Source organism: Helicoverpa zea, chromosome 21 (genome assembly GCF_022581195.2).
Source record: "Helicoverpa zea isolate HzStark_Cry1AcR chromosome 21, ilHelZeax1.1, whole genome shotgun sequence".
Taxonomy (NCBI): Eukaryota; Metazoa; Arthropoda; class Insecta; order Lepidoptera; family Noctuidae; genus Helicoverpa; species Helicoverpa zea.
The window spans coordinates 4,769,941-4,791,441 of NC_061472.1; the positions used below are offsets into that span (position 1 = coordinate 4,769,941).

The following is a 21,501-nucleotide window of genomic DNA, read 5'->3' on the forward strand; positions in this document are numbered from 1 at the left end:
AACGCCTCACGGGGTAGCTTAGCTACGTCATTTACAAGGGATTAAGGTTTAGTTCACATGTAACGTGCGATAGCGAGGTCAAGTAATTGGTTTAAACTAGAAAGTCAGAAATATTAGGATTTTAAGACGCGCGATTTGAAAACGAATCTTAAAATTATTTTGTCTGAACACTGCCTTAATTCAGCTCATTATTATTGAGCATCAAGATACTATATTATAGAATAAAACATGTAATTTATCTTTTTACGGGTTTTAGGTATTCAATTCGAAAAATTTCTATGTTATAATTAACCTCTGCTTGATTGCGAATTTAGCAACAAAACTACAATAAAACAGGTTTCGGTGGTAATGACCTAATTAATGCATTTAAAAAATATATTTAAAATAATCTCCTTTTTGAATAGTTACTAATATCATGTCAAACGAGATATTAATTGCTTAGTTACAAATGCGTTGATCAATATTAAATGTTATTTTAATTATTTTTTATTGGAGTGAATATTTAGAATGACTTTGTTTTACTTTATTGAACCACAATAAGTAATATTACTATGTAGGTACTGAGAGCAGAAAAATATAATCATCCTGTGGTTTAGATTAACTAGCTCAAGGCAGTAGAGGTCGTGGTTTTTTGTCCTTTATACATTTTTCTTTGTTTACATTTCACAGTGATATAAGCTGATCGTGATATAAAATGATTATGATTAAGACTTCTGCTTGTGTGAGCTTGGACCACTATTAGAGACAGAAAGATATATTTTAAAATGGCTGACAAACTCTCAAGCAGATCACCACCTGCAATTGTTATTACGTCTAAGTAATAATATTTCCTTAAATAAAAATATCTGAAGCAAAAAAAAAACTTCCCAGTCTAGGTATTATGATGCAAAAAGCGCCATTATTTGTATTTACATAGATAAATACAAAATATATGCAATTTGTCGTGTTATTTTCCTAACTAACACAGCCGGATTGTTTTAGGAGATCACAAAAATAATAAATAATAAGCACCGTATCCAAATTCAGATATTATACTAAAGAACAAATTAATGAATTTATATTTTTTATCTAAAAAACTGACACTAACCGTCAATGATTATAATATGATAATATAATGCCTATAATGAGACATGTATAACAGATTTTTTATTACAGAACTAGTATCTATACATATAATAAAATGATAGGAAAGTCAAAACTGTACATTGAATATTTTTTTAAAAGAATACTTGGGGGGTGATCTATTATCGATTCTGAACCCAAATATATAGTTTTTAGAATTTTTGTCTGTTTGTCTGTTTGTCTGTTTGTCTGTATGTTTGGTCTCACTGAACTCGAAAAGTACTGCATAGATTTAAATCAAATTTTGCATGAATATTACCTGGGGGCCAGTTCAACATATAGGATATATATTATCACGCTATCACCTACGGGGGATGAGCAATGAACGATAATTTCTGTTAACGTTTCTGCAACAGCGGGCGCAATAATGACACATATTTGAATGTTGAACTTTGTAAGTTTATCGGCCTATTATCAATCTTTACATAGAAAATAACGCTTTTATAAGTAACTTGAGCAAAAAACTGAATTTAAAGAAATGATATCCTAAAATTATAGATGAAGAAAATCATGCAGAAACAGATGTGCCATAAAACTGGTAGTAGGTAAAATATCAATCAAAATCAAAATCAAAATCAAAAGTCATTTATTCAAAGTAGGCTGAAAATCAGCACTTTTTGAACGTCAAATCTACAAAAGACAGCCCCCAAAACGCCCGCCCTTCACCACTTCCTATGTGTTTTTGCTGGGAAGAAGAAGTGGTGGAACAAACTCCCCAGCAAACAGACAATGAAAACAGACTTCACTTTGTCATGGTATGTTCTTACTTTCAAGAAAAAAATATATGACGACGTGTGTATTTCGCTACTATAAAAACACTACAAGAAATATCAGTGCATCGTCAGGGACATTTTTATAATTCTTTCACCATTAGAAAGTTACATTATCTGCGAGTAACATAGGGTATATTTTATCCCGGTGCGGGCAGTAGTTCCCATGGGAAGCGGCACCCACGTCATGAAGAAATTATGAACTTCCCCACATTCTTAAAAACTCTACATATGTTGTTCTGACATAATATAAGCTATACCTCTCATAAACATGAATATCCATTCATTTCATCCAATAACAAACATGCATCACACTGAAAGTGCATTGCGACTATTGCGAGTCTAAGATTTTATTATTATAAAAAAAAACATTGTAATTAATATTCAAACATCCTTAAAAATAAGTTCCTGGTTTTAATACACTTTTTGAGTAATGAAGAATGTAGGCAAAATACGACCGAAACACATTGTGTCACTTCTAAAATTAACATCAATGGTTATAACTACCTGTCACAATACGTCAACAAGATGTCAACAGAAGACAAGAGTTCGTTCGTTCTGAAAACGTACAAATTACGCGTCGCAGGCCAGAGACATACTTGCTTTCAACTTCTAATCACAAATCATCGAGCTAAGAATTATATCACAAATACACCGTTCACAATTACGAACAGTCACAGTCACACGTTTATTATCATTGATATTATTCAGTTACAAAGACAGAATTACTATCAAACGTGTTTTCGCTAAATGTTCTATTAGTTTTTGCAAACATACATTCCCAACTCTGATCTCATGGAGGTGGCGCCCGGGTGTCACCACTGTGCGGACTGTGCGACCTATCGCATCCGGCCCCGGTTTAAACCATGATCTGGAGCGAGAAGAAATGGGATGACAAAGAATGAGGCGGCGGAGCGACTGAAAATTCCCAACTCTCATCCCAGCCACTGCGGTAAGACACCACGAAAGCCGGATGTCGAGAGACGACTCCCGGCCACCGTAGGCGTGAGCGATTAGTTTTGAGTGGGTCATCGACCTTCCGGCTTCTGGGAGACCCGTTATTTCACGCGCCCCTCAAGGAGATTCAGCAAACCCCTGTGAGGCCCACTAGGGCCAAAGCCTGACACTCCCTCACGCTGCTCAAACTGATGGCTGAGAATTACGTAACTTTCCAGGATGCCATGCAACGTGTTGCAAATGCCCAGGCCTTTGGGAGCTTGGTAATCCTTTTCTCCACCTTAACTTGAGTTTTGTGGTGCATGAACAAATTAGAATAGTAATGAATTAGGTCATCTTCATCACGTATTTACCAACTCTTAATGTTCATCATGCACACCCGCTTCTCTAACTTTATTGAAGGATCACTAACATTGTTTCAGTTAGTTTAACTACGCTACTATAGCCCGTTGTCAAACCTTTTAATATCAATTCTGTAGAAGTGTGAATATCGAATGTGTAATATATCGAATTTCAGTTTTTGCATTGCACAAAAACCAACGTTATGATTTTCGAGAAGTCAAAAGAGTCGGCCTGCTAAGAATTATATTCATCGTTGGTTAATTGAATACATTTTCAGAAACCACAATAACAGTAGGAACCAAAGCGAATGATCGCTTCATAGAGCTCTGATTTTCTCGAGGCGATCAAGTCAGTTCTGGTCTGTTCGCTCATCAGATCTTTGAAAGCGGTTCGATCATAATATACCTACTGTTGTCCTGTTTACCTACGTGTGACACATAATATGGTATTTAAACGTCCTCCGCAAGAGAGCGAACGTTTGTGCTATTTATAAAGACGAAATTTTACCGTTGTGCAGTAGTGACGCGCAGTATACACAGCACTTATGTTTCTTCTGATCTGCTGGCTCTACCAAGAAATGACAAATTGCGAGCGTACATTTTGAAAATCTTGGAAGAACTGCAGGCTTCAAGTGCCAACACACGAATTGGACTTACTCTCTCGGACGTATACTTTGCGTGATCGTGAATGCAAACATTTCGGTGGAATTCCAACATAACATAGTGAGTGAGTGCACAGAAAATCCCCGAAATACAAGTAGTGAAACTATGCGCTTGCCTGATGACTCAGTCATCATCCACCCAGCTATTCCTCAATTGTGTGGGTGTTGGCTTCCAGTCAAACCGAATCTTTTTGAGTACCAATGTTTACTTGGAGTGCCTATCTGATCTCTTCAACCCAGTGAACTAGACACCGCGTTATCCATGGTAAGTAAAACTCTTTGACAGACTTTCTGGCTCCTGATTTGTCGCAGCTGCTGCAGAAAATGTACAAATGACAACTTTGTCAGACCTTTGTTTTCTGTGAGAATTACGTAATAATTTTCCAAATCGGTTGACTAGATCCAGAGATTTCCACAACGTCACAAACTTTACTTCATTTGTTTAGATAAATAGTCACAAATCGTCGACACCACCTTGATTGATCAACCCGTGCTGCTGCTAAGTGGTAATCCTAATTATACTGTTATGTAAAAGAATACACCTACGCTACGGCATAAGTAGTATTTTGACAATTCCAAATTGCCCACGCAGACGAAGTCGCGGGCAACAGCTAGTATTATATAATGACATCTATATCCGGGCAACTTTCAAATCACGCCATTCCGAAGATCAGTAAATCAAGTGCGACACCCAATAATAATTTTGCTTTCAGATTTTTGAGATCCTTTTTCAAACTTAGGTAACAATTAAAGTTTTTTTTTGGAATCACAAAACTAATTGGTTTAATCATATTTACATTTTAATAAAAACAACGTTTTTATTAAACTTATCTATATATACAACTTAAAACTAATAACAATTACAAAATCTCATCAAAATCCTCCTCATCGCTACCCACCGGGAGTGTACCCAAGAGGCTGGCAGCATTGCCACATTGGATGACAATGCTCAATTTTTGACCAAATTAAAAACCATCCTTTGGGTCACTTGAAGTGTCAGCAAGTCGCTTTGCCAGATCTTTACAAAGCAGATGAGCACTTGGACCCCACGACCCGAGGGTTTCAACCCCACAAATCACAAAATAATTTCGCAGATCGCACTTATCAATCAATTGAGGTTTTGCAACAAGCAATCACTTAGCTACAAATTATTAGCTAAAACTGTCCTCAACCTGGTAAGTTTAGGCATAATAATAACCACGTATGATATACTTTTAATAATTATTTGTTGGCAATCAACTACTTCATTATACGCAAAACTAGATATCATGCATAAAAAGTATTGAAGGATTTAAGAATTTTAAAAGCGTTTGCATGCGCAATGCGCTGATTATACCTACTTCTTAAATTACTAATAATATAAATTGCAAATTCACTCTCGAATTATTTTAAACATAACGTTGACCTCGGACTGTAGAGAAAAAATGATCAGTATATTTTTTATGGCGGATATTTTTTTGAAGGCTTGCATGCTTTGCAAATTATAGTGTAGCGTCATATTGTCTGGGTTTAATGTCTAGGCCATGGTGAGAATTGGCAGAGAAGATTCTATGAACATATATTTTTAATAAAATTACATTTTAGAATAACATGTGAATCCCCTTTTCCCACCAATGGTCAAATACCTAGTCAGATGATACGGAACTGTAGTAAGTGCAAATCATTAGAATCACTAATTTATTTCAGCAGGTGCTAAGTTCTAGATTTAGATTGATATATCTAATCTGCATCTTATGCTTATTAAATAAGAAAGGACTATATAAATAATAGTCTCTAATTATATGAGAAAAATGTAAATTTTTGACACCAGACATCAAAAAATCTAGCTTACTCCGCAGAGATTTGGTTTCAGATATCGCGATAAGATCAGTTAGTTAAGTAGTTAAATCAGTCATTAAGCCATCATCACTTTGACACTTACTTGTCTAGATTAGATAAATCATTGAGCAAAATGTAGAATAATTTTCAATATCGAATATATAAATTGACATGTTTAGATATACAAATAGAATGTTTCCTATAGATATTGGCCTAAATTGTGACAATATTGATACTGAATAGGATTTGAAACACACCAATTGAACTAAGGTAATATGCAGCTAATTATGCAACTACTTATGGCAAAAAATCTAATATTCTTGATAATTATTATTCTGTAACAGATCTCTCGATACGAGCATGATAGAAAGGGCATATATTTTACCTATATTCTAGGGCTGAGTATCAAATGTTACTGACGTAAGCTATATCGTTACCAAGATATGTTTCAGGATGATTGTCGACACGATAGATTGCACATATGTAATGCACACATGGTGGACACATAAATATATTATGTACATAAGGAGTGTTGTATTACGCTTTTCGTAATCTATGAGACCTAATTCCTATCTTACATTAAACTTATGTAAATTAAAATTTCTTAATCAAATAAAATACCCTTCTTTTCTTACAGTACATTACGCAATAAAGACAAGACGAAGTGCACCAGACTACTGGCCTGCTGAACTAACCTCTCAAGTATGCGTGTGTGGTTTCGATTCCGGGTCAGGCAAGGACCAATGCAACTTTTCTGAGTTTGGATGTACTTTCTAAGTATTTTTTGGACACCAACGACTATGTTCGGAGGGCACTTTAAAACACAGGTCTCGACCGTTATTGGACATCCTTGGCAGTCGTTATGGGTAGTCAGAAGCCAGTAGGTCTAACACCAGTCTAACAAAGGGGTTTTGGGTTTCCCGGGTAACTGGGTAGAGGAGGTCAGATAGGGCAGTCGCTCCTTGTAAAGCACTGGTACTCAGCCGAAACCGGTTAGACTGAAAGCCTACCCCAACATAGTTAGGAAAGGCCTCGGGAGAAGATTAAGCTAAGTCATGTTTATTTAAGGCAGAGATGGCTATATTACTAGTCGAAGGCAGACCTTGGTTTTTTTTTTATTCAGCAGGACTTTAAGCCGATCCCAAATAAAATAGTTGTACTAATAAAGTCCGGTGACGATGATGACACTTTAAATTATTTTTTTGAAGATTTCTTATCAGTGTTATTGTTAGTTAAATTGACATTTTTACATAATTTTCATCTCAATTCTAATAAATAGACTAAAGCCAAAGTGGCAAGAATATTTGCATTTGAAATCATTATCAATATGTTTTGTATAGAAATAGTCTCATTTTGAAGGATTGAGTTTCTACTATTTTATCATACTTATAATTATAAAAAAATAAATGTTTCGTTGTCCAAAAAATAACAGATAAAGTTATATATAGATATTATATGCATTTATAATTTTCATATCTATTGCAAAATCTTTTCCTCCTTATTGAAAAATCAAAAATCTGTTTCAAAATTTTCCTTCCAGAATCTACCTACAACATATTTATTTAAATCAGCAAAGTATCTTTTTAAAATGTATGCTTAGCAAATGCCGATAAAATCTTATCTTTTAATTAATTGTTCAACCTTTTGAGCCATTCTATAAAAACAAAATAGAATTGACGACAACAGCCGACATTCTACTCTTGTCGTTAAATCCCTAAAATAGAAGATGAATATATTATAAGAATAAATAACGAAGGAAGGAAACATAGCGGAGATGCCATAAGCGAGACAGGTCAAGCGCCTTCTTGTAGGTAAAGCAACGTGCGGTAGGCGTGATCAGTTATTAGAACTAACGAGACGTTCGAGATCCTTGTCAAATCAAAACTTTTCCGCCAAAGATTGGTCTTGGTTGATTGGTGATTTTTTTTGAAAATAATGGGCGGGGAAGGCGTGTAAGGGCGGAGCCAGTAACTTTTCTCGTCCTTCGAGCACACGCATTTTGGCGCGCTACTTCCTTAGGAGATTTTGCGTTATTGACATCTCCACTAGTCATTTTGTTCTCCACGGAACGAATAGAGAAGTTATAAGAATAGTTATAGGTTCACAGTCAAGCCAGTCAAGCCTTCAAATTATGCGATCAATAAAATGGGTCATAAAATTATCATAGGCATTCACGGTTTGGCTGTTTACAACAAAAAGCAAGTCATCGGATGATCCACAAATGATGTGGTCAATGGGTTATTCAGTATCAATTTTGTATAACTTTAAATAAAATTACATAATTCAATAAAGCAGTTGAAAATAAATATACGGCGTTCAGAGAATTTATGTTAAACTGTGACTCAGTCAGGAAAAGGTACTAAATGCGAGGATCACATTTTTAGTATCTTCTCACCCTCGAGCAAACCTTAATTTGTTTTAGTTAATACCTAATCTGAAAACTGATCTAATTCAGGATACCGACATTATGTAGGAGATGTGTGTTGGTCAAATCACTGATCACATGTTTTTATGTGGTTTATGTATATTAAATTAATGTAAATATTATGTAAATACTTCAATAATTATTGAGATTCAACTGTAGGTAATATTTCCTTGAAAAATACCGATGATTCTAAGTGAAGGTTAGTTGTAATTAATGTAAACCTATTAAATTGTACATGATCGTAAAATATTGTTTTCTAATTATGTGGTTTATTATGTCTAACTGTTTCCCGCGGTTTCGCCAGTGTCAATAAAAAATACTGATGAAAATGCTGTTAATAGCTCCCAAACGGATTAATCAATTTGAATTAGTTTGTAACTTAAAAGCTTCTGTAAGAATCGACATGTAATCGAATAACAATATATTCGTCAATTATTAAGTAGGCAAAGGTATTCTTGGCAGTCGTTACGGGTAGTCAGAAGCCAGTAAGTCCGACACCAGTTTAACTAAGGGGTATTGGGTTGCCTGGGTAACTGGGTTGAGGGGGTCAGATAGGGCAGTCGCTCCTTTTAAAGCACTGGTACTCAGATACATCCGGTTAGACTGGAAGTCGACCCCAACATAGTTGGGAAAAAGGCTGGGAGGAGGAGGATATAACGTAGGTAAAGGATTGGAATGCCGTCAATGAAATAGAATCCTTTAACATCAAGAAACGTACCTAGAATATAAAGTTCAGTGTGACGGAACCTTCTACCATTGGCCCATTAATAAATACCTACATAATTGTGCTCATATAAGGCCCACAAACCAAACAACTTTAACGATTAATTAATGCTATCTTTAACACATTCAAATCGGAATGAAGTGAAGAGCTCTCAAAACTGGTTGTTTGTAACTTCAGTCGTAAACAGGCTTTTAAGGCATTTCATGACGTCATACGTTGTAAACTTGTTCGGTAGTTTTCCAATTGATTTTGGGTTATATTGCATAATAAGTAATATATACTCCTATAGAAAAATGATGCAAAAAAAATGGTTCTTGCATTAGTAAGTGTACAGAAATGTTGAATGAACTATGTAAGCGCCCTACCTCGGTTCGGTCAAGTTGAATTGCAGTTTTTTATGAAAGAAAGGAAGTAGAGTGTACCTATGTGAGCATACAATATATATAAATTATATTATATCCTGGGCAGCTGGCTGATAAGTATTCTACGAGAATATATAGCCATTTGCCTGTTTTGACAACATGTTACTGAAGTTTTTTACCAAGTAGCTTATCCTTAAAACTTTACTCTTGTAAATATGTTACCATTATGAAATTAAAATTGATGCTTTTAGCTAATTCTCTATTCACCATTAAATATGAAGTACTTACGTATAGGTTAAAATATACTCTTTATGACCATAATGAGCAACTCAAACAGCCCACAGACCGATTTATCTCATAGATAAACCAATTCGAGGAATCCAACACCGTCCAGTTTTGTTATTAGTTCAACTTTGTCGCTATGAAACGGGTTGAAAACCTGTTATTTGGGTTAGATTTGAACCTCGTCAGGACACAGTGTGGATGTTGTCCTGCCTATTCATAGAGTTAAGTAATAGGGATATTGTTTTAGGATAAAATGCTTTTTAAATTAAATTGTTACCTACATAAGTTAATGCCTCTTTACATGTAAAGTCAAGACAATTAGGTCTAATACATAGGAGCATTACTATGACATCCAACAAAAACGTTCAAGATGCGATGAACTTATTATCTTGATTTAATAAAAAACGTAAACCTTGATAAAAGGAATTTTGTTCATCAATATAAAAATATCTACTAAGGCAATTCTTGTGATGTGAATTGAAAATGTGAGATACGGAGTCATTTTCGCATTATTTTAATTTTGGTACTACTTAAGTTGGGATGCTGATTTAAATGTGCTACAAATATCCGATATCAAATGTTTTTGCATATATATGTCTGGTAAGTAGCTAAGTAGGTGTGAATGGGTGATCATACCATTGGGGCTACATTCTTTAGCAAATTCTTGTGACTCACTCACAATGTAGTCTGAATGTCTTATTAGAAAAAGTGTTTTAAGGGGGATATAAAGGTGGTAAGGATCACAACGGGCTGAAGAAGGAACAAGAAGGTTTTAGTCAGTAAGAGTCTGACACTGCCTCACGGTGGGTGTCCACAGCGGGAGAGCGATCATTTGATGATTCCCCACCAAAAAACGGGTGTAAAGCTGCTATGAAACAAACCTCGGAGGAAATTTAAAAAGTACACTCGACAATAATTTGAGTTCAAAAACCTGTCCGCTACAGAATATATGAGAACTATAAGAAATAACAAACTGTACTTGTCTCCAGGCAGAATCATAAATCAATCAAGATGATTTGCCAGCTCAGCAGACAAATCGATGTTTTTGTCTTCTCTGTCTAAGAAGGGGCCGTTGCCCTACACTAGAACAGGAACAGGTTATTAATTAAACCCACTAAGTAGGCTGCTGTACCAAGTTTGGTACATGTGTATACCTAGCAAAAAACATACTGTTTGTTTTTCAAGCGATAAGTCAATGAAACTTGATACACATCGAACTTGTTTAACGCCCTCGTGAAATAATTTTATTGCGGATTTACAAGTCGTATCGTATCATCATCTTACTTGGACCTTATAAGGAACAAGTCATCTTAGATTGCCTCGTTGGTCTGTTTTTTCGAGGTTTTGGATTCGAAATTGCTTTGTCGGTTTTTATGAAACTGTAACAAATCAGCCCGGAGTCTAGTCGGCCTGATGACCATAAGGTACTTACAAGAAGTGATTAGACAATCTAGAAATATTTGGCCATCCATTTATTGCATCCCTGCTGACAGTGATGCAGATGAATTTTTTGATTCATAGTTTTACTGTTTCCATTTTATTTGTAAGTAGTTTATATCTGTAATGTAAATATATATTGTTAAATATAATAAAGAAATATTTAAACCTGGCCATAGAATTGCAACCAGCATTTGAACAGTCTTTCCGTACTACATAAGCTGGTGATCCTTTATGGCGACTGACTGTCTGCGGGCGACACAACACAGTTAATCGGTAAAGCTGTTATCAGAGTTCTTGAACTTGAATATCTTGCTGTATTTATGTTCAAAAATATACTTTAACGTTATTGATTGATCGCCTAGTTTCTCGTTGCACGGTTGCAGGGAGTTATTCCCAATTTGTCATTAGTACCGATTGGTCACCAACTATTTTTTCCATACACCAAATCCCAATTGGTCATTCGAGCAAAATAAATAATTTAATATTTAAATTTTGACTTTCGTTTCGTCACCCGCATAAAATTTCACGTAGCAGAGTACCGTCAGAAATAAAAGTGTTAAAAGAAATTTTAAATGAAAAACTTCGATGTAGGTAAAGGTTTTAATAGCTCTCATATAAATAAATATAATAAAATTTACATTAAAACACAGGTGAAGACAACATGGGCATTTTATAAACCCGAAAATGTGACTCGATACTTTTGTGTACCGGTAACAAAAGTACCAGGTGCCCATAACTAGTAAAGAGATTGTATACCTACATAAAAATATTCACAAACAAGAAAATAAATATCCAAAAATAATTTGAATCTAGTCAGTAGTTGTTTTGCACATACTGCAGTTTTTTTTTAAATTGGACCTTGTTCTTATAAACAGAACGTTTCAGTTCAATTATCTTCTTAAACTTCTTGTTCTTACTATTTATTTATTTAAAATACTTTTTGCACATTGCACAACGGTGGACTTAACGCCTTAGGCGTTCTCTACCAGTCTACCTCAGGGCGGTGGTGAAATAGACAATTACCATCCATACACAATTAAGAAAATATATTTATTTTTATTTTATTTATTTAAATGTACTTAAGTTTTGGTCACAAATTGTGCTATTTACTGTTTTTCCGGTATTCATTTTTACTAAGTCACATGCACTTCAAAGGGCACTCAACAACCAACTAATAATGCATTTACACCACATGTTTTTTTTTTTAAACCGGACCATACTTTGCCCATTCTTCTATATTTTGTCTCTTTCCAGAAAACAAAAGGCTTCTGTTTTATTACCTTATTTTATATATCATAAAATCGTGACACTCTTGACTGCTATACTCCTGTAAGTTATGCGGTCCTAGTACATGGTGGGCAGTTCCATGGACACTCGTTGATTGGTATATTACTCATCTGATTTATGCGATCCTGGTATTTTGGTTTTGGCCGTGCGTTGTGTGACGCCGTTGAAATCGTGATTTTATTAATAGCGTCTTGCCATTATCGAAAAAAAACATAACCAACATAAATAAAAAAAACATACCTATTACTATATTGTAAAGCTTTTCTTGTTGACAGTACTTTTTACAAAATAAAATACGGATGACGAATTGAGACTAAGCAAAATAAAATATTTTATCGAATGACCAACTGGGACACGTTTTTTATGGATGCCAAATCACTAAAATGACGAATTGGGCATAACTCGTTGCAGGGCATATTCACAGTTAAACGGTTGGAATCGATCATATTTCGGGGTCTTCAAGGATTTGAGTCCTTCACCTTTAAGATTACTAGGTTAATATTACACGAGCCAGAAATAAATATATGGATAATATTCATGCATTGGACCATGAGTCAAATTGGGCGCATTGTCCAACAGAGTTATAGCATATGCCGTTGTGAAGGAAAGAACCTTCAATTCCATGGCAAAAAAAAAGATATGCACCTAAATAGGTTTACATATTACGTAGGTATACATTCTGGTTAACAGAAACGAAATGGGTCGAGATGCCATCGCTCAGTATTACTGCTCGTGTCTAACAGGTAGACGCTCAGTAGGAAGTTGTGCTCATATCATTTCAATAATATGGTGTCTAGGGTTAGGCAGGCACTCACAATTTAATCCACCGGCAGGATATTTAGACGACATTATTATTGATATTGATTGAAATGTTAACAAAAATAATTTTAACTGTTAGCAGTTGTTTTATTTTTTATTAAACCTGGAATTAAAACTAGTTAAAGGTGTTCAATAACAAAACCTACACTGCCATAACAGCACTACTTTTTGCAGAATATTAGTTTATTTATGGTCGGAGAAAAATATTTATAGCAAAATAACCCCATGGATTCTTCGCAAAAATGAGTTTAAATCTTTATATTTAGTGCTTTACAAGTATATTCAAAGTGGTCTCATCTCTGTTGGTGGGTGAGCCCAGGCTTCATACATTTTTGCCCATGGTCCCTAAAAAATATAAGTCTAATATGGGATATGACGAATAGATTAAGATATAAATTATTGATAGATATAGATCTTATGTAAATAAAAACACAAATAGGTGACAAAACCCGCTTTTGATGACGCAGATGTCAGACTTATCTGGTATTCTATCTTCTAGATAGATAAGAGAACAGAAGTTTTTGCATATAACGCATAAAATTTGAGATAAAATATTAGTTCATTTACCTGATTTGCTATTGAACAATAAAAATAGTATTAAAAAACAAACATTGTATTGCGTTTTATGTCAGTTTGAAGGCCATGAGTAAAACTATTATACCTACCTAGAGTACATTGACAACTACGGTGTACCTACAACACAACACTCAACACTGGTAGACATTTTTGGACCAAATTGTATGAAACCTTATACAAGTTAACTACGAGAACTTGTGGGACATAAAAACAGCACAACCTTAATCTCATGTACGACAAATCAATTAGCTATAGGATAATATATTCTATTCTCAGATTTTTCAATTTTGAAACGTAAAGCTAGTTGCGTTTCCAAAGAAAAGGTCTTATCAAGAAGGAGTCTATTTTGTTTAGATAGGAAATTCTCGAATACAGTGCTGGAGCGAAGTAAGTTTTATCCTGAGTAGTTTCAATTGCCAATAGGTTCACGTAATAATCCTACTGATTTTTATATTGATTGCATTTTATATCGATGAGAAAACCAATGATCAACATTGACATTTACGAATTACACGTGTAATATTTTTTCAAAAGTCACATGATTTTTTCCCCGCTCTATTTTATATTCATATTTTTATCAAATGCATTTATTTAATGGCGACAATATATTATCTAGTATCAATCTTAGATAAACAAATAAATAAATATTTTCAACATTTGAAAATATCTTTGACCGGGATTCATCTAGGATAAGAACTAGTTTTGTTATCTTTAAGAATCACGTGATGAGTTAATTAAGTCAAGAGAAAATTATTGAAAAACAACTTTAAAAGTATTTTCAGAATATTCCCAGACTTAGATAAAATTAGGTACATTAATAAATAAACTTTTGATATTATCTTATGCAGTGAATAATTAATTAGATGTTAATAGAACCAAAAATATTTAGTTAAGTATTCGTCTGCGTTTTTGACATTTTATCAATTATTAGAATTTGAATTATGTATTACATAGTAATACCATTCCTGCCTCCCTGATTATTTTTAATTGCCTCTAGCGTTATTGTTGCACAGTTTTTTTTGATTGATTTCATTTTATGACGATGGGCAAACCAATATCACGATTGACATTTAGAAATTACACGTGTAGGACTTTTACAAAAGTCACACAATTTTTTTTCCCCCGCTCTATTTATTTTTTTCTTTCTTTTTTTCAAATGCATTTTATAAGAAACAATATTACTTTATAAGAAACTTGAAAATATCATGGATCGAGATTTATCTAGGATAAGAACTAGTTTTGTTATCTTTAAGTATCATGTGACGAATTAATAATTTCAAGAGAAAATGGTTGGAAAAAAAAACGAAACAGTGAATTCAAAATATTTGCAGACATAGATAAATTATATAAAAAAGCAAACTTTTTATCTAATCTTAGCGGTTAATCTTAATTTAATTAGGTGTTAATAATATCTAAATGAAAGATTGATTTAACTATGCGTGTGCTTATCTAGCTTCTGATCAATCATTAGAATTTGATCTGCAATATACTACTATGTTTGATCTTATTTATTTTAATTATAAATTAACATTCCTATTATAATGTTTAAAGCTACCGAAATAATAATTTAGAATAAGATAGTTATACGTATTTCTTAATGTGCCTAAAGTTTCTATGCCCTAACAGGGTCCACAAATGTACGTAGCTGTAAGCTTATTGAAACATAACACCTTGACAAACTTGTGGAACGCAAATAAATGATATGAATATGAATCTACAACTAAAAGCAAATCGTTATGGTGTTGGATGTGAAATTAGGTCCCAGAAAGTTTTTTTTTAAATTGCGTTTAATTCTTCAATGTACATAGGTATGCTGCTGATAAGATATGCTATAGTTAATATCCTTGTACTCACTTTGTAAAAGTTCAAGTTTTTTATGACCTTAATTAATTACTGTGGTGAAAGGGGGGCGTTTTGGGGTACTGTCCTTTTGTAATTTTTGATTTTAACTTTTTAAATAAATGAAACTTTCGTTGACCAGTGAATCTCTCATATTTTTGTCAACTAAATTAATGAACTATGGCAGCAATTGCATATAGACACCATTGACATTTAGAAATTACACGTGCAGGATTTTTTTCAAAAGTCACATGATGTTTTAATCATTGTCATCAATATTTCATATTCATATTTTTATCAAATGCATTTAATTAATAAGAAACAATATGATACTTATCCGATATCAATCTTAGATAAACAAATAATTAAAATAAATAAATATTTTCAAAAATATCATGGATCGAGATTATCTAGGATAAGAACTAGTTTTGTTATCTTTAAGTATCATGTGACGAATTAATAATTTCAAGAGAAAATGTTTGGAAAAAAACCGAAACAGTGAATTCAAAATATTTCCAGACATAGATAAATTATATAAAAATAAGCTAAATTATTCTCTTATCTTATACGGTTAATCTTAATTTAATTAGGTGTTAATATCACCAAAAATATAGATTTAACTATATAATACGTGTGCTTATCTAGCATCTGATCAATGATAAGCTTTTGATCTGCAATATACTACTATGTTTGATATAAAAATATAAGCGAATTTAATCAATTCGGCATTGGATGTGAAATTAGATCCCAGAAAGACGTTTTTTTTTAATTGTGTGTGATAAGCTTTTAAGCTATAGTTAATTTCCTTGCACTCACTTTGTAAAAGTTCAAGTTGTTTTATGACCCTAATTATCATTTTCTGTTTTTGAAAAACATGTTAAAATATAAAACAATTTTGATTTAATTATAATTAAATTTTAATAGACAGCTCTGTTGCTGAGAAGTTTATTCTTTCCCGCTACCTCTTCCCAGCCATAAATAACACTGGGAAGTGGTGACAGGTGGGCGTTTTGTTTGTAGGTGCGGTCCTTTTGTAATTTTGACGTGAAAAAGAGCTAAAAGCTAGCCTAGTTTCAATAAACGTTTTTGACTTTAACTTTTTAAATAAATGAAACTTTCGTTGGCCAGTGAATCTTTCATATTTTTTTAACAAATTAATAAACTATGGTAGCAATTGAATATAGACACCATTGACATTTAGAAATTACACGTGTGTAGGTTTTTCAAAAGTCACATGATATTTTAATAATTGTCATCAATATTTCATATTCATATTTTTATCAAATGCATTTGTTTATTGAAAAACAATATGATATCCGATAGTAATATTAGATAAACAAATAATTAAAATAAATAAATATTTTTAATATTTTAAAAGTCGATCGAGATTTATCTAGGATAAGAACTAGTTTTGTTATCTTAAAGTATCATGTGCCAAATTAATAATTTCAAGAGAAAATGTTTGGAAAAAAACCGAAACAGTGAATTCAAAATATTTCCAGACATAGATACCTAAATTATATAAATAAGCTAACTTTTTATCTTATCTTTTACGGTTAATCTTAATTTAATTAGGTGTTAATAATACCTAAATAAAAGATTGATTTAACTATGCGTGTGCTTATCTAGCGTCTGATCAATCATTAGAATTTGATCTGCAATGTGATGCGAATTTTATCGAGGTGGTATTGGATTTCAGATTAGACCTCAGAAAGCAGATTTTTTATCTATTTCTTCTATACTGAAGACAACCTATTTTGAAAACTAGCCTGTACTCTTGTGGTTTGTAAAATAAGTTGTTTGATGAACCTTACTTATTGATCAAAATAAATGGTGCTTCCGTTGTTTTCTGTCTCTATCCACATGCCATTAAATGCCCCATATTTTGCTTAACCAGACAAGTTAGTAGACGGTAGCAGTTATCTATACATTTATATAAAAATACATGTCACTTTTCGGTGTAATTTTGTAACCGAAGAACGGGTTCACCTATCCAAACCAAATATTTAGGCTTTGTTCGGACTATTTAGTAAATGGTTTATGTGAAGTTTGCACAAAATCTGTCGAGTAGTTCTTAATTTATTTCTTTTATTTTTAATATGGTAGACTTTGTAGCGAAGATTGTTCTGCGAGCCACTAGTTGAATATAGACTTAAGGAAATGTAACATTATGTAAATTCTCCTAACTTTAAGTGTGTGTGCATATGTGTACATTAATCAAAGTAGAAGCCGCTGTGGGAAGTTTCAGATTAGAAAGCCTGTCACTGGATGTGTACAAAAAATAAAGAAGGTTCGATTTACGAGTAGGCGTACATCAAAGAGTATTTAATTAGTGTGTAGACACGTCAAACTGTATATCGGGTTTAGTGACGTCAAGGCAAAATAAGTTTACTTATACTCCTATTTTTATGAACTTATGAACTGTTCTTGTGTTAGTAGTGTTAGTGAAAAACAACTACCTAAATGAAACTTGTGCAAATGTAAACTAATCATCATGAATATTGTAAATCTATGAAAAGGTTGAACAATTTATAAAATGCAACTTTTAAATTAAAAATGAAAACAAAAATAAGAAGCAGTCTTTGTGAACTATTTAAATAGAATAAAATTTATTAAAATATAGTAAAACGGACACTTTTTTAAGCGTTTGATATAAGATCCATTCAATATTTGGATCAATTTTAATACTCTTGTTCCTCACAAAAATACAAATCTTCTTAGTCTACGTCCAAAAACCAGACGAACGAATAACGAGCCAGTCAATCTAAGCTGTGTAAAAAAAGACCACTCAGGTGCGTGACTGTAAATGGTACCATTGAACTTCGTCCATAGACACAGACTCCATAGACTATAAACGAAGAATGCGGCGTTCCTTTAATGAGCCATCGCACCTTGACACACAGACTCCGATGTGGCAACTAACTGGCAATTGATTCAAATATCTTGCCATAAGATAGAATATTTTTCTTGATTTTATATAGATTTAAAGACAAACATACCGTTATGTTAATAATAATTAAAACAAGAATTATTTTTACCTAGACTCAAAAAGGACGGCCACTAAACGGATGTTTAAAATTCCTGAATTTTAATGACGAAGTTTTTTAGACTCGACAAATTGCATTAGGACGATGACTCTTAATAAAGTTTTTTTTTTCACAAACAAGTTTAAGTTTAAGGCTACAAAGAGTTTGTCTATCGTTTGTTTATTGCACAACATTTTCATAGACACTTAGTTGAAAAACATTACGCAATAAGAACGAGCATAGTTTTATAACTTTGAAACTGGCCAGATAATAAAACCAAATGAGGTTTGTGCATAGGTTTATGAGACCACTATTTTTTTTGAAAAGGAATTTGCCTTTTTTATGGTCGTAACAGGAATATCGAAGTTACGATGTCCACTCTGGTCATAGAGTAAAAAGGTCGCACTACTAACATATTTTTTTTTAATCCGGAACACACTTGATGTTACTATAGTTACCCTTATTGATAAATATCATAAATACTTTTAGTTCTACTAGTTTTTACTTCCTATCTAAATAATTGTAGGTTCCTTGAAACAATTGTTTACCTATATTAGGCTTAGTTGACGGAAATAGCGACAGGCTATTATATTAACATAATAAATTGTTAGACTGTGGTGTGTATCTACTCTTGCCCTTCATCTCGAGTTAATGGCGGTCTTCCATGTTGGTCGCATAGTCACTTAAGTTGTGTATCTGTTGATGGGTTTGCTTTCATCATAACTTAAAGCTCAATTTTCTGGAGTCGAATAGTGCAGGCTAGGTTACATTACCTAAACTAATATAATAATAAGGAGGAAAGATTTGATTGTTTGTTTGACATGAAAAGGCTCCGAAACTACTTAACCGAGATTTTAAAAATTCTTTCACTGTTAGGAAGCTTCTATATCCCCGGTGAACATAGGCTATATTTTGCCGGGTATGGGCAGTAGTTCCTAAGGGACGCTGTTGAAACCGCGGAGAAGACTGACGGAAAAGAGTGTAGCTTTCCAACAGTGAAAGTATTTCAGTAGTTTCAGAGCCTTTACAAACAAGCAAAATAATATTTTCCCTTTATTATAGTAGTATAGTACTGAAAATTCAATACACGTGCGTTGATCAATATTAGGTACACATTGAGTACGAACATTCCGATTGATTGATTGATTTTCACGAGAGGATCCGTTGGCGTATCATTTGATTGGCTATTAGAGTTCCCCGCTAGGCTGCCTTAGTCTAGAGCGCTCCAATAGAGTGCTTTCTGAATCAATTTATGACGACTTTTAGAATATTAATGGCTGAATATTTTTGACATTTAAAATGTAAAAGCTTTTTGATTTCTACAGTAGGTATATACTGAGGTATCATTGTTGCAGTTTACAGTTTTTGATATGTATATTTATAATTAGTTTAGTAAATAATAATTTTAGTTAACATGTTGACGTTATTGGACACTTATAAGTATGTTAATATTGAACTTTCATGACTAGTTTTTGCTATTATTTCACGTGGTTTTGATATTCATGATGCGTGGGATCACATACCGGCACTGTTGTTACCTACGTTCACGTTGTTAGTTTAAACCATGACTAATGTAAAATTGATTGCTATCTCTGCCAATTTTAATATTTTACGCATCAAAGGAGCATTTTCTTAGAATACGGTGTTCATTAGATATTCCTAATGAATAACTCTTGTTTTATTAAAAATTAAATGGCCCAAACGAGATTTAATCTAGAAAATTCAAAGTAGCTGTGAAGTTAGAATTTTTGATAATTTAAAAGCTCTGGGCTATTAATTATACTTATTGATTAAAATGCAGCGGCTGTAATCTTATACTAGTCTTTAGATCAATTAATTAATATGTAGTTAATAAAAATATGAATTTACATATCATTAAATCACAGCCAGAACAAACTACTTATAGGAAATGTGCAATAATATCTCCGCTCGATAACCTGACATACTTATAATAAATTAAAATCTTTAGCATAATATACCTGTATGATGAGCACTGAACCGATTTACTAACGTACTTACAACAATAATTTAACAAAAACAATTGAAAAAAAAAAAACTAAAATTCACTTTTAGAACTCGTATGAACTTTTTTCGACTGCCAACGTTACAAAAAGTTCATGGAAACAGTATATAAAATACTGTGTTTTTCCCTTCAACTTTTCGCACGTATTTGCAGTCGTTTTAGTGCATAATCCACTGGTTATTGTCCAATTTTTTATCGTTAAAACATAGCGCGCGCCGCGGGAGTTCGCAGTGTCGTGCGGGGCCGTCTAACCGATACTGAGTTACGAATCACGGAATGACTATAGTGATACAAAGCTCCTCTCTAGTATTCTAATTAAATAATAATGTTCACTTGTTTATGCGCGAACAACTTCCGTTAACATGAAAAAGTTTGCACTGCGTTGCGTTTTGAACAAGTTGTTGGTTTTTGTTGTTCAGGAAGTTTTTAAAGTGGGAAATGTTAATCTGAATTTGAATTTTCAATTGTGTGTGGATATCTTAATTTAATTCCTGCCTGGGTGCGGTCTACAGGTTTTATGAATTTATGTGCCTGTTATTTTGCCACATGTTTCAGACATGAAACTTACATAGTTATATCTTATTACTTGATATTTTTCTCAGTGCACACATGATGTCATTTTATAGTTGACCAGCTTACACCAGCTTCCTGAAACTACCCCTTGATAAAACATGTTGCCTACAACCGTCCTCGATAAACAGGCTGCCTAATACTAAAAGAATTTTGCAAATTGATCTAGAGGTTAGCTCTTGAGATTAGCGAGTTCAAATAAACACGTCAGCTTTATAATGTTAGTTTAGATCAATAAGTAGGTAAGTAGGTAATATTTAATTTAAGCCTTAGTACTTAGTCTACATGTTTTATAGGCACGTTCTGTGCAGAGTGTGACCTAGGTATAGTTCCGGCGTGTCTTCACATGCAACAGGTCAAGGCCGGGCGTTTTCAGAGTTTACACAAACTAGCTTAGGAGTGTTTTTGGAATGGAACTTAAGTAAGTATGATTTTAACATTATTATCGTAACATA

The 21,501-nt window shown here is 33.2% G+C and overlaps 1 protein-coding gene across 1 annotated transcript in view; it reads right to left on the bottom strand.

Moving 5' to 3' along the window:
- Positions 1-20,721, bottom strand: part of LOC124640957 (facilitated trehalose transporter Tret1-like) — a 50,925-nt gene extending 30,204 nt beyond the window's left edge. Inside the window, exon 1 of the mRNA XM_047178940.1 lies at positions 20,433-20,721. The gene's annotated coding sequence lies outside the window, so the exon portion shown is untranslated. The remainder of the gene's footprint in view (positions 1-20,432) is intronic.
- Between the last annotated feature and the right edge of the window lie 780 nt (positions 20,722-21,501).